The sequence below is a fragment of the Orycteropus afer genome, unplaced genomic scaffold (assembly GCF_000298275.1).
Source record: "Orycteropus afer afer isolate SDZICR_OR568_19922 unplaced genomic scaffold, OryAfe1.0 scaffold00175, whole genome shotgun sequence".
In the NCBI taxonomy this organism is placed as follows: domain Eukaryota; kingdom Metazoa; phylum Chordata; class Mammalia; order Tubulidentata; family Orycteropodidae; genus Orycteropus; species Orycteropus afer.
The window spans coordinates 2,302,178-2,314,757 of NW_006921762.1; the positions used below are offsets into that span (position 1 = coordinate 2,302,178).

At 38.6% G+C, this 12,580-nt stretch overlaps 1 protein-coding gene across 1 annotated transcript in view; it reads right to left on the bottom strand.

Annotated features, from left to right (window-relative positions):
• The window catches only part of RABGAP1L (RAB GTPase activating protein 1 like), a 920,113-nt gene that overhangs the window by 267,658 nt on the left and 639,875 nt on the right, over positions 1–12,580 (bottom strand). The gene's annotated exons all lie outside the window — the stretch shown is intronic.

Sequence of the window (12,580 nt, forward strand, 5' to 3'; positions counted from 1 at the left end):
AAACTTGTTTTAATTGTCTTCAACTTCAAGTTGAACTTGCATATGAGTAGTTGATGGTCTGTTCCACAATCAGCTCCTGGCCTTCTTTTGGCTGAATCTACTGAACTTTTCCATAGCCTCTTGCCACAGATATAGTCATTCTGATTCCTGTGTACCCAATCTGGTGAAGTCCACATATATAGATGCCATTTGTGTTGCTGAAAAAGGTATTTGCAATGAGTAAGTCAGTCTTGCAAAATTCTATCACATGATATCCAGTATTATTTCTGTCACCAAGGCCATATTTTCCATCTACCAGTGATTCTTTTTATTTCCAACTTTCGCATTCCAGTCACCAGTGATAACTATCACATCTTGATTGCATGTTCAGTTAATTTCAGACTGCAGACGTTGATAAAAATCTTCAATTTCCTCATCTTTGACTTTGGTGGTTGGTGCATAAATGTGAACAATAGCATTAACTCGTCTTCCTTGTAGACGTATGAATATTATCCTATCGTTGACAGCATTGTACTTCAGGACAGATCTCAAAACATCCTTTGTGATGATGAATGCCATGCAATTCCTCTTCAAACTGTCATTCCCAGCATAGTAGTTCATATAGCTGTCTGATTCAAAATGGCCACAACTGGTCCATTTCAGCTCACTAATGCCTAGGATATCAATCTTTATGCATTCCATTTCATTTTTGACAACTTCCAATTTTCCTAGATTCATACTTCATACATTCCATGTGCTGATTATTAATGGATGTTTGCAGCTGTTTTTTCTCAATTTGAGTCATGCCACATCAGCAAATGGAGGTCTTGAAAGCTTTACTTTATCCATATCAGTAAGGTTGATTCTACGCTGAAGAGGCAGCTCTTTCTCAGTTGTATTTTGAGAGCCTTATGACCTAAAGGGCTCATCCTCCTGCACTGTATAGGACAATGTTTCCAGGCTATTCATAAAGTTGCATGGTAATGTATCAGTGTTCCTCTGCTATTCGTAAGGTTTTTCCTGGCCAATTCTTTGAGAAGTGGATGGCCACTTCCTTTTTCCTAGTCTGTCTCAGTCTGCAAGCTGTGCTGAAACCCGTGCACCATGTGCAACCCTGCTGGCATTTGAAACACCTGTGGCACAGCCTCAAGCCTCAGAGCAACATGCAAGCCACCACAGTACGACAAACCGACAGACAAGTTTGTCTCCCTTAGCTGTTCAAAACCTCTCTGTCCTCCCCTTGCCTGGATCCCTGCTGCTGCTCACTCTGTCATCCCCCGGCTCGTTCTCCACCCCCTTCCCATCACCCACTTTCCTGCCTCTTGGGGGGGGAGGCCTGTATCCCTACCCTTACCTGGATCCCTGCTCTGCTCTGCTAAGTCTATCATCTCCCTGGCTTTTTAACCACAAGCATTGTGGGGACACAATTCAATCCATAACATTCCCCATTTTAGCCCCCCAAAATTCACTAACTTGACACATGCAAAACACATTCACCCCATCACATCATCCCCAAAATCTTTAATCAACTCCAAGTCCAAAATAGCATATTTTGAATCATCTAAATCAAATACATGTAAGACTTTAGGTGTATTCAAAACTGGGGCAAAATTCTTCTTCATCTGTGAACTGTAAAATCTAGACTACAGGTTATCTGCTTCCAAAGTACAATGGTGGAATAGGCATGTTGTTGTTAGGTGCCGCTGTGTCATCTCTGACTTTGGTAGTTAAGGTTGTTATCAACTTGGCTGTGCCTGGCTGAGTGGCTGGGCAGCTGAATGTAGTTATTCCCCATGGTGAGATTAGCAATCAGTTCTATGGTGGAATCTACCAGAGCAGCTGACTAGCTGCTTTAGGGAGGTGGTCTGATTCCAGTATTGAAGAAGCAGCTTTGAGGAAGGTCTCCAGGTTATGGCATGCTTGAACCCTATATGTAGCCAAGTCACTGTTCAGCAACCTGCCATGCTCTGCTGATCGTGGGACTTTCAATGGACTTGAATCAATGGCCTGCCATGTTGTTTAGTAGCACTGGGACTGTGCCTTTTTACTTGTAGACCTTGGATTGGTCAGCCTCAGCAGCCAGCAGCTGTCTGAGTGAAGGAAAGCCTCCAGCTTCAGTAGGCCAGGAGCAAGAGGCAGAGGTGAAGCCCAAGGTTAAGGGGCTTTCATGCAGTCCCTAGAGCCTGGCACTTTGAACTCAGACTTAAAGCCTCCAAAACCGTAAGACAATAAACTCCTGTTTGTTAAAGCCATCCCATTTGTGGTATATTATTGTCAGAGCGGCACTAGGTAATCAAAACACTGACTCATAGTGACCTTATGTACAACAGAATGAAACACTGCCTGGTCCTGTGCCAGTCTCACAATTCCTGCTATACCTGAGCCCTGTGTTGTAGGCCATTGTGTCAACCCATCTCATGGAGGGCCTTCCCCTTTTTCACTGACCCTCCACTTTACCAAGCACAATATCCTTCTCCAGAGACTGGTCCCTTCTGACAACATGACCAAAGTAGGTGAGACAAAGTCTGGCCATTCTCACTTCCAAGGAGTACTCTGGCTACATCTCTTCCAGGGCAGATCTGTTAGTTTTTTAGCAATCCGTGGTACTCTCAGTATTCTTCGCCAACACCACAGCTCAAAAGCATCAACTCTTCTTCGGTCTTCCTTATTCATTGCCCTGCTCACACATGCATATGAGGTGACTGAAAATACCATGGCTTGGGTTAGGTGCACCTTAGTCTTCTGCAACAGGCATAACGTACATTTCCATTACAAATGGGAGAAACTGGATGGAAAGAAGGGACAGGCACCCAGCAAGCCCCAATCCCAGCAAAACAATTTACATTGGCTCTCAAGTTTTGAAAATAATCCTCACTTCTTGAGACCATCTAGGTTATGGTTTTGCCCTACAGACTGTGGGTGCTGATCATGCTCTCTGGATTCCAGGTGGAGACCACTCAGCCCTGGGCTTCAACCCTGTCCTTCAGGACCACTGGGACGACACTTCTGATCCCTTCACTCTGGGCAGCCCCATTCTTCTAGACTGAGTGGTGACCCTGTACCCTCAGCAGGCCCTGTTCTTCTGCCTCTTGTGTATGTCAGCCCCACACCCTCAATTTTGGGCGATGGCCCCATTCCCCTGGCACTCGTGAAGGCAACCCCACACTCCAGAACCAAGTTAGTAAAGATCTGACTCTTACACCTAGGAAGCTGTGACTTTACCCTTTCAAAGCAATGCAGCCCTGTTCCCCATGCTTCTTCCAACAGTTCTGCTATCTCTTAGCTGCTCCAGGGATGGTTCTTTTCTTTCCTCAGAGGACAAGAGATATAGCTCATTTGCCCTGTTTCTTGACTGTACAATTCCAAGAGGCAGGCAGTGTTTCACCATCTCCTTCAATCTAAGCTGATGGGTTTTCTGCTATAGTACTTAGATAGATATATCATTTGTAGCTTTAATCTCTCAAAAGATTGTGTAGCCACATCTTTAGTGAAAATTCTAGGACACACATCCTTAGTTAGTACAATATAATTTTCCAACTCTTTCATTTTGCATACTTCATTTTAAGTCCATCTCTTTTCTCTCACATGTTTCTGTAAGTGACAAGAGAAACCAAGTGGCCCCTTTAAGATCTTCCTTAGAAATTTCCTCAGCCAAATATCCAAGTTAATCACTTGCAAGTTTTACTTTCCACTAAACATTTGACCATAATTCAGACAAAGTTCTTTGCCACTGCATAAAGAGTATTGTTCTTCTTCCAACTCCCAATCACATGTTCATCATTTTCTTTTAAAGTCTTGCCAGAAGCACATTTAATGTTCATATTTCTAGTAGCATTCTGTCACTGGTGCCATGTGTATTTTCAAAGACAAAAGAGACTTTCTCCATAGCCCTCCTCACTTCCTTTTGAGTCCTCACCAGAATTGCCTTTAACTTCCATAATTCTACCAATTGTCTCTTTGAGGCAATCTAGGTTTTTACTATTAGGTACCTTAAAACTCTTCCAGCCTCTAGCCTCTACCAATTACCCAATTTTAAAACTGCTTCTACATTTTAGGTCTCTCTTAGAACTCTCCTGAGAGTTCTCTCTTAGCCCACTCTCCTGATACCAAATTCTGTCTTGGTTATCCAGTACTGCTATAACAGAAATACTGCACATGAGTGGGTTGAACAAACAGAAATTTACTTTCTCACAATTTAAGAGGCTGAATTCAGGGTGCTGGCTCTAGGGGTGCTGGCTCTCCGTTAGCTCTGGAGGAAGATCCTTGTGTCTCTGAAATTCTGCTCTTGGGCAATCTTCATGTGGTCTGGCATCTCTCTTCCCCCACCTTTGCTTCTTTTGCTTGTTTGTTTAATCTCTTTTATATCTCAAAAGAAACTGATGTAAGACACACCCTACTAATCTTGTCTCACACAACAAAGACAACCCATCCCCACATAGGATTATAACCAGAGGCATGTTGTTGTTGCCAGGTGCTGTAGAGTGGGTTCCCACTCATAGTGACCCTTTGCACAACAGAATGGAACACTTCCCAGTTCTGCACCATCATCACAATCATTGCCATGTCTGAGCCCATTGTTGCAGCCACTGTGCCAATCCATTTCATTGAGGGTCTCCCTTCTTTTTTTCTGACCTTCTACTTTACCAAGCGCTATGTCCTTCTCCAGGGACTAGTCCCTCCAGATTGCAAGTCTAAAGCATGTGAGATGAAGTCTCACCATCTTTGCTTATAAGAAGCATTTTGACTGTACTTCTTCCAACATGGATTTGTTCACTCTTTTGGTAGTCCATGCAATAATGAATATTCTTCACCAAAACCATAATTCAAAGGCATCAATTCTTCTTCAGTCTTTCTTATTGATTGTCCAGCTTTGGAATTCATATGAGGAGAGTGAAAATACCATGGCTTGGGTCAGGCACACCTTAGTCCTCAAGGTGACATCTTTGCTTTTTATGCTATAAAGAGATCTTTTGCAGCAGATGTGACTGATGAAATACATTTTGACTTCCTGATTTCTCCTTCCAAGGATGCTGATTGTGGACCCAAGTAAAATAAAATCCTTAACAACTTTAATCTTTTCTACATTTATGATGACCTTGCTCATTGGTCCAGCTGTGAGAATTTTTGTTTCCTTTATGTCGAGGTGTAATCCATACTGAAGGCTGTAGTCTTTGATCTTTATCAGTAAGTGCTTCAAGTCCTCTTCACTTCCAGTAAGCAAGGTTGTGTCATTTGCATATTGCAGATTGTTAATAATTCTTTGCCAATCCTGATGCCACATTCTTTTTCATATAGTCCAGCTTCTCTGATTATTTGCTTAGCATACAGATTGAATAACTATGGTGAAAGGATACAACCTGATGCACAACTTTCTTGATTTTATACCATGCAGTAGCTCCTGTTCTGTTCAAACAACTATCTCTTGGTCTATGTACAGGTTCTATATGAGCATGATGAAGTGTTCTGGAATTCCCATTCTGAGAAATGTTATCCATAATTTGTTATTATCCACACAGTTTAATGCCTTTGCATAGCTAATAAAACACATGTAAACATTGTTTTGGCATTCTCTGCTCACAGCCAAGATCTATTTGACATCAGCAATGGTATCATCACTCATTCCATGTCCTCTTCTGAATCTAGTTTGAATTTCTGGCAGTTCTGTGTTAATATACTCCTTCAACTGTTTTTGAATTATCTTCAGCATAATTTTACTTGCATGTAAAAAATTATGCTAAAGATAATTCAAAAACAGTGGTCAAATGCAGAATAGACTATCTGTTCCTCATATTCAAGCTCAACTTGAAGCTGAAGAAAATTAAACCAAGTGCATCAGAGTCAAAGTACAACCTTGAATATATCATACCTGAGTTTAGAGACCATCTCAAGAACAGATTTGACACATTAATACTAAGGACTGAAGAAAAGAAGACATGTGGGATTACATCATGGACAGCATTCATGAAGAAAGCAGAAGATAATTAAAAAGACAAAAAAAAAAAGAAAGAAAAGATCAAAATGGATGTCAGAAGAGACTCTGAATCTTGCTCTTGAACGTGGAGTAGCTACAGTAAAAGAAAGAAATAATTGAAAGAGCTGAACAGAAGATTTCAAGGAGACAAAGAAAGATGAAATGTGTAAAGACTTGGAGTTAGAAAACCAAAAAGGAAGAACACACTTGTTATTTCCCAAGCTGAAGGAACCACAGATACACAGCTTAAAATTTACAACATGTATTTTGTTTAGACACAATTCAATCAATAATGCTAACCTATCATAGAAACTGTAGATACACTGGAGAAAAGTTAAAAATCAACTAAATATTCAAACAACAAATAATGTTGGAAGGGGAAACAAGCTAGAGGAATACTAAAAATCTCTCGGAATTCAAATATCATGGAGTAGTGTTTTACTGCCACCTACAGGACGACCAGTATTCCTTCATGGAAGTTCCAAACCCAACTCCAAAAATCACTACAAATACAACTGAATGTTTACGGGTTGTTTCTTTTTCTTTTCTTTCTTTTTTGTGTTTATCTTTTTCGGGTCTTTAGGCTATTAATTTAGTAACCTAAGTGGTAATTGCAGAAACTACAGCCCTAACTTTTGTGACTATCTTGAAGCACAAAAAACAAAACTTTTAATATGAATTGGTGAATTAAAGACTAGACAGAACTGAAGTCCATTTTCCAATTTCAAGGTGCTTTGCTCTTCACTTCTCGTCCTTTAAGCACGGATGGTATTCAAATGTGTCCTTGCTAGGAGAACTGACACATGAACTTTCCAACGCTAACAGAAAAAGGAAGGAGAAATTACACTTTAAAAGGTGAAAGAAACATTTAATGAACTAGCATGATGCTAGATAATAACTCTCTCACTCAAATAAATAGGAGGGGTCGCTATGATTCGGGTCCAACTCGACGGCACATAACAACAACAACATTATGGATTTCCACCCCTCATCTGTCAGTTTGTTGTAATGTGGTGGCTTGTGTGTTGCTGTGTTGCTGGAAGAAATGCCACCAATATTTCAAATACCAGCAGGGTCACCCATGGTGGGCAAGTTTCAGAGGAGCTTTCAGACTAATAGATGAGGAAGAAGGACCTGGCAATCTACTTCTAAAATAATTGGCCAGTGAAAACCTTATGAATACTGATACCAGAACATTATCTGATACAGCGCCAGAAGATGAGCCACTCCGGTTGGAAACCACTCAAAATACAAGTGAAGAAGAGCTGTCTCCTCAAAGTAGAGTTAACTTTAATGATGTAGATGGAATAAAAGCTTTCAAGACCTTCATTAACTGATGTGGTATGACTCAAAACGAGAAGAAAAAGCTGCAAACATTCATTAATAATCAGACTGATTATTGAAGTATCAATGTAGGAAAATTGGAAGTCATCAAAAAAGAAATGAAACACATATAGATTGATATCCTAGAATTAGTGAGCTGAAATGGACTGGTACTGGCCATTCTGAACTGGACAACCAGATGGTCTATTATGCCAGGAATGACAAATTGAAGAGGAATGGTGCTGCTTTTATCATCAAAAAGAACATTTCAGGATCTATCCTGAAGTACAATGCTGTCAGAGATAGGATAATATTCATACACCTACAATGAAGACCAGTTAATAGGACTATTATTAAAATTTACATACCAACCACTAAAGCCTAATAAGAAGAAATTGACATTTTTTTACTAACTTCTGCAGTCTGAAGTTGCTCAAACATGCAGTCAAGATACATTGATAATTACTGGTGATTGGAATGTTAAAGTTGGAAACAAAGAAGAAGGATCAGTAGCTGGAAAATATGACCTTGGTGACAGAAACGAGGCAGGAGATCACATAATAGAATTTTGGAAGATCAAAGACTTATTCATCACAAATATATTTTTTTCAACAACACAAATGGTGACCATACACATGGACCTTGCCGGATGGAATACACAGGAATCAGATTGACTGTATCTGTGGAAAGAGACAATGGAAACACTCAATATCATCAGTCAGAACAAGGCCACCAGCCAACTATGGAACAGACCATCAATTGCTCATATAAAATAAGTCCATGGGAGTCAAAGTATGACCTTGAGTATATCCCATCTGAATTTAGAGACCATCTCAATAATAGATTTGCTGCACTGAACACTAAGGACCGAATAGCAGATGAGCTGTAGGATGACATCAAGAACACTGTACATGAAAAAAGCAAAAGGTCATTCAAAAGACAGGAAAAGGTCATTAAAAAGACAGGAAAAGGAACAATCTTTTGAGTTGTTATTCTCACTTTGATCCCATATGGATAGTTATTAAAAGAACATAATGCTCAAGGCAGACATTTTTTTTTTTTTTACTATTTATGCTTAAAAAAAATTATTTCAAGAAGACTTCATGGGATATTTTTGGTTTAAGGTTTAAAGATTACCTCAGGGCAACAGTGTCAGGGTGGCAGGAGTTATTTTAGCTGTAGAAAGGGCACTGAACAAGGAAGCAGAGGCATCAGGGTAGGATATACAAAGAAGCATGGCTTCTGAGAAGGCTTTCAGCCCAGTGACAACAAGGTAAAGTGGAAGGTTTTGAGAGGGGCCAAAATGACTAATGTTGTTGTTGTTGTTGTTATGTGCCGTCAAGTCGGCCCCGACTCATAGCGACCCCTCCTTGGGTTTCCGAGGCAGTATCACTACGGAAGTAGGATTGCCCAACCTTCCTTCCGAGGGCTAATTCTCCTGTGGAATTCAGGACACATTGTAATACAGAAGGTATATAGAAGCCAGACCTGCAGTAGCAGGATATTGACATGAGGAAACTTTGATTAACAAAACAAGTGTTACATTTAAGCATTGAGATTCTACTTGAAATACAAATCAGAATCAAATCAGGTGAATAGGAAAAAAAATCGTAATACAAAAATATTTATTTCTCATGTAGTGTGAGACTTTTTCTTTCTAAAAACTGAACACTAAAGTACGTGGAGTAGGCAGAGATAAACCAATAAATACCAAGAGAAATATTTTAAATCTAAGCAAGTAAATTACATAAACCCAGATATACTCAAAACTTTTTTTTTTTAAGCACATAAAAAACTCTCTTTAAGGCCTTTACATTTGTCTCCTTTGGGTATAGTCCCCAGATTTTGACAAAGAGGACTATTTTTGTTCATTAAAATTTCAACTCAAGTATCACTCAAGGCAGCTTTCTTGACCATCCAGTCCGAAGAAAGGAGCCCCCTTTTCCACTCTGAATCAGCATCATTCTCAGTCATAAACCTCAGCATATTCTAAAATAATCATCTTCATTTATTTGTTTACTTACTCTCTTCTCTTCATTATAATGCAAACTCCACAAAAGCAGGGTCTTTCCTCATCATTGCCTTACTTCCAATGCCTAGAACAGTGGCTGTCACTTGGTAAGTATTCAGTATTTGTTATTGAAGAAGGCACTGTAGTAGTCTAGTTTACAGAGTGTGGTAGTCTAGAATATCAAAATGGGTCGGTTAAGAAGAAAGTAAGAAGATTCTGAAAGTTTTCATGAAGTAGAATCCACATAATTGAGTAGATATGAGGAATTAAGAAAACAAGAACATCAAAGATAACCTCCAGGTTCTTGGTTTGAGCAAGCTGAGTAGATAGTAGTGCCTTTACTGAGATGGTGGTGATTGGAGGAGGAGTAGGTTTGGGAGAGCATATTAATTAAGTTACAAGTTTTGGATTTGATTTGCTTGTGAAATACCCAAACAGACATGTTAAGTACATAGCCAAATACTGGGGCTGGGCTAAGTATAAAGATGAGAATGAACATTTCTATATGGAGCTTGGGAAACGAACAGACTCACCAAGGGAAAAAGCATCAAGTGAGTTCTAAGAGGCCGGAGCTCTTTGGAACTCAAGATTAATGGTTGGAAAGGGGGAGGGGAATAAAAAGAGTTAACAAGGACAATGAGAAGCAGCATAGAGGAAGATTTAAAATTAGTAATGAGACAGAAGCCAAGGGAAGATGTTCCCAAAAAAAAGAAATGGAAAAAAAAGAAAGTGTTAGGCTGTTTTCACAACTCTTGAGTGATCAAGCAAGATAAAAATTCAAAGATGGCCACTAGATTTAACAAGTTGTTAGTGACTTCAACAAAAATGTTTCATTGATGTGGTAGGGGAAAAAAATTATAATGGAAAGGGTAGAAAATCCAAAAATATCAAAGATACTTCAGAGATTTTATATAATATAGAAGTCCATCCAAGCTAAGAGAAGGTCCAGTTTTTCCTAAATTTAACCAGTTGTTCGTGACTAAAATTTCAGTTCTCTAAAAAAACCTTGATGTTCCCAAACAAAAGAACATAGCATTGGACTCTTGAAAACTGTTTGAAGAGTTTTGTTTGTTTACAATTAAACACATTATTGTAATATTTACTTTTTAAATTGCTTTGTTTCACAACTTCTTTTCAATGTCCATAAAATTGCACGGTTGAGAAATTCTGCCTTTTCAAGGTTATAGGGGGAAATGCATCCTCATATTGCTGATAGAGTGCAAGTCTGCTATATGTGTCAGAATTTAAAATGTGATTACAGTTTGACTGAGCAATTCTATTTCTGCTAATTTATACAAGAGATATTACAGGATAAGTAGGCAATGTTAAGGACCTTGGTTATGGTTTTGTTTAATAGGAAATTCTGAAACAACTTGTACCCATACAAATCAACATAAAATTGGTTAAATAAATTATGGTACATACAATGGGATATTAAACAGCCATGAAAAAGGCTAAGGAAGGTCTATGTATAATAATAGCACCTGAGTTCACTGTATTGCTTATTATGTGGAAAGTATCAATCATATATGAACTCATGAAACTTTAACAACAATCTTATGAAATAGGTGTTATTAATATCCCTGTTTTAAAGATGAGAAAACTGTAGATTAACCAAGATAACTGAGTAAATTGTTGGAAATGGGATTCAAACTCAATCTGTCTGACTCTAGAGTCATGCTTATAGCTACTATATGTGTATAATAACATGGAAAGATATTCATCACATATTATTAAATGAAAAAAACATTGTTCAACAGCATTTTTGGAAAGAAAATATATATCCATCCTTTGACGCCACTCTTTTGTATTTTTCTCCTATCTCTGTATCTAATCTGTCATCCTGAAGCCCACATTAAAAGAATGCATACCATGTACATATATATACTCATGTACATATGTATGTACATACATGTACATATGTGTATGCAATGCACACTCACACATTAATAGACTAAAGAATGAGAAGATTTAATACCAAATTTTTCATTCTCGTTATCTCTCAAGGTAAAATTATGAACGAGCTCTCTTTATGTCTGTAATATCTATACACACACATACACATATACATACATTGACAAAATGAGCATATAATGCTTGGAGGGAGAAGGGCAGGGAAATACTATGTAATTTGCTTTTTTATTATAATCAAAAGGCAAATAAGCTACTCTGATCAAAAAATTTCTCTGACCAACAAAAAGTAGTAAGAACAATTCTGACTGATCATCTCCAAACTATTATTACATACTGTTATGACTGTTGAATCAAGTTGAATCAACTTGACGGCAGTGAGTTTGTTTTCTTTTGGGTTTTGTGCTACGACTATAGAATATTTTATATAATAAATGAATTATACTTTTATAAATACATCTAACCTACCTACCGGATATTCCAAGCATCCTAAATGATTTGATGATGACTGATTATGCTACCTATTACAGTCAATCATTCTTTAATCTCAATAGCTTTCTAGCTACCTAGTAGACTATTTCTAACCCCAAAATGAGGAGGTCCATTCAGAAAGTATCTTTAAACCATTTGAAGCTACAGAGACATACATCCCACATCTATGCTATTTAAAAATAATTACAAATCTATCTTTGCCATTAATGAGTCAAAAGACTTTGGACAATCACATAACCTCTTGGCCTTGCTTTCCTCAATTCCCAACTGGTGGAAAGAATTAGATGGCCTGCTCTGGCTAACATGATTAAGAGTCTCCAACAAATAACACCTGGACACTTAATGTGTTCTAATGAGACAGACTACATTAGCATTTAGCACAGAGTTAAGTGCCCGAGAAATGTTAGTTCCTTTCTAGTTCCTTCATTGTAAGACATGCTTCTAAAACAGGGATATCTAATGTCCCTCTGCAATTATACTGAAAATTAGCTAGATTGAATTCATAAAGAATTTTAACTTTTTTAAAAAAAATTTTATTGTGATTTGGGTGAAAGTTTACAGAGCAAATTCACTTTCCATACAGCAGCTCACACACACTGTATCTCATGATACTGACTACAATTTACCACAATGCAACAACTCCCCTCCCACTTTCTCCCCATAGTTACCTCTTCCCTATGTCCTTCCCACCACGCACTCCTGCCCGCTGAGCTGTCTCTCTGTGCATAAACAACCCTTCTGTTCTATCATGACTGTTTTCTCCAAGGAGCTTATACGCCTGTCTTTTGTTTGGCTGGCAGCCACAGGAGTGGGTTCAATTTCAGACCTGAAGGGCAACTAGGGGCCATAGTCTCAGGGGTTTCATCAAGCTCTATCAGACCAGCAAACCTGGT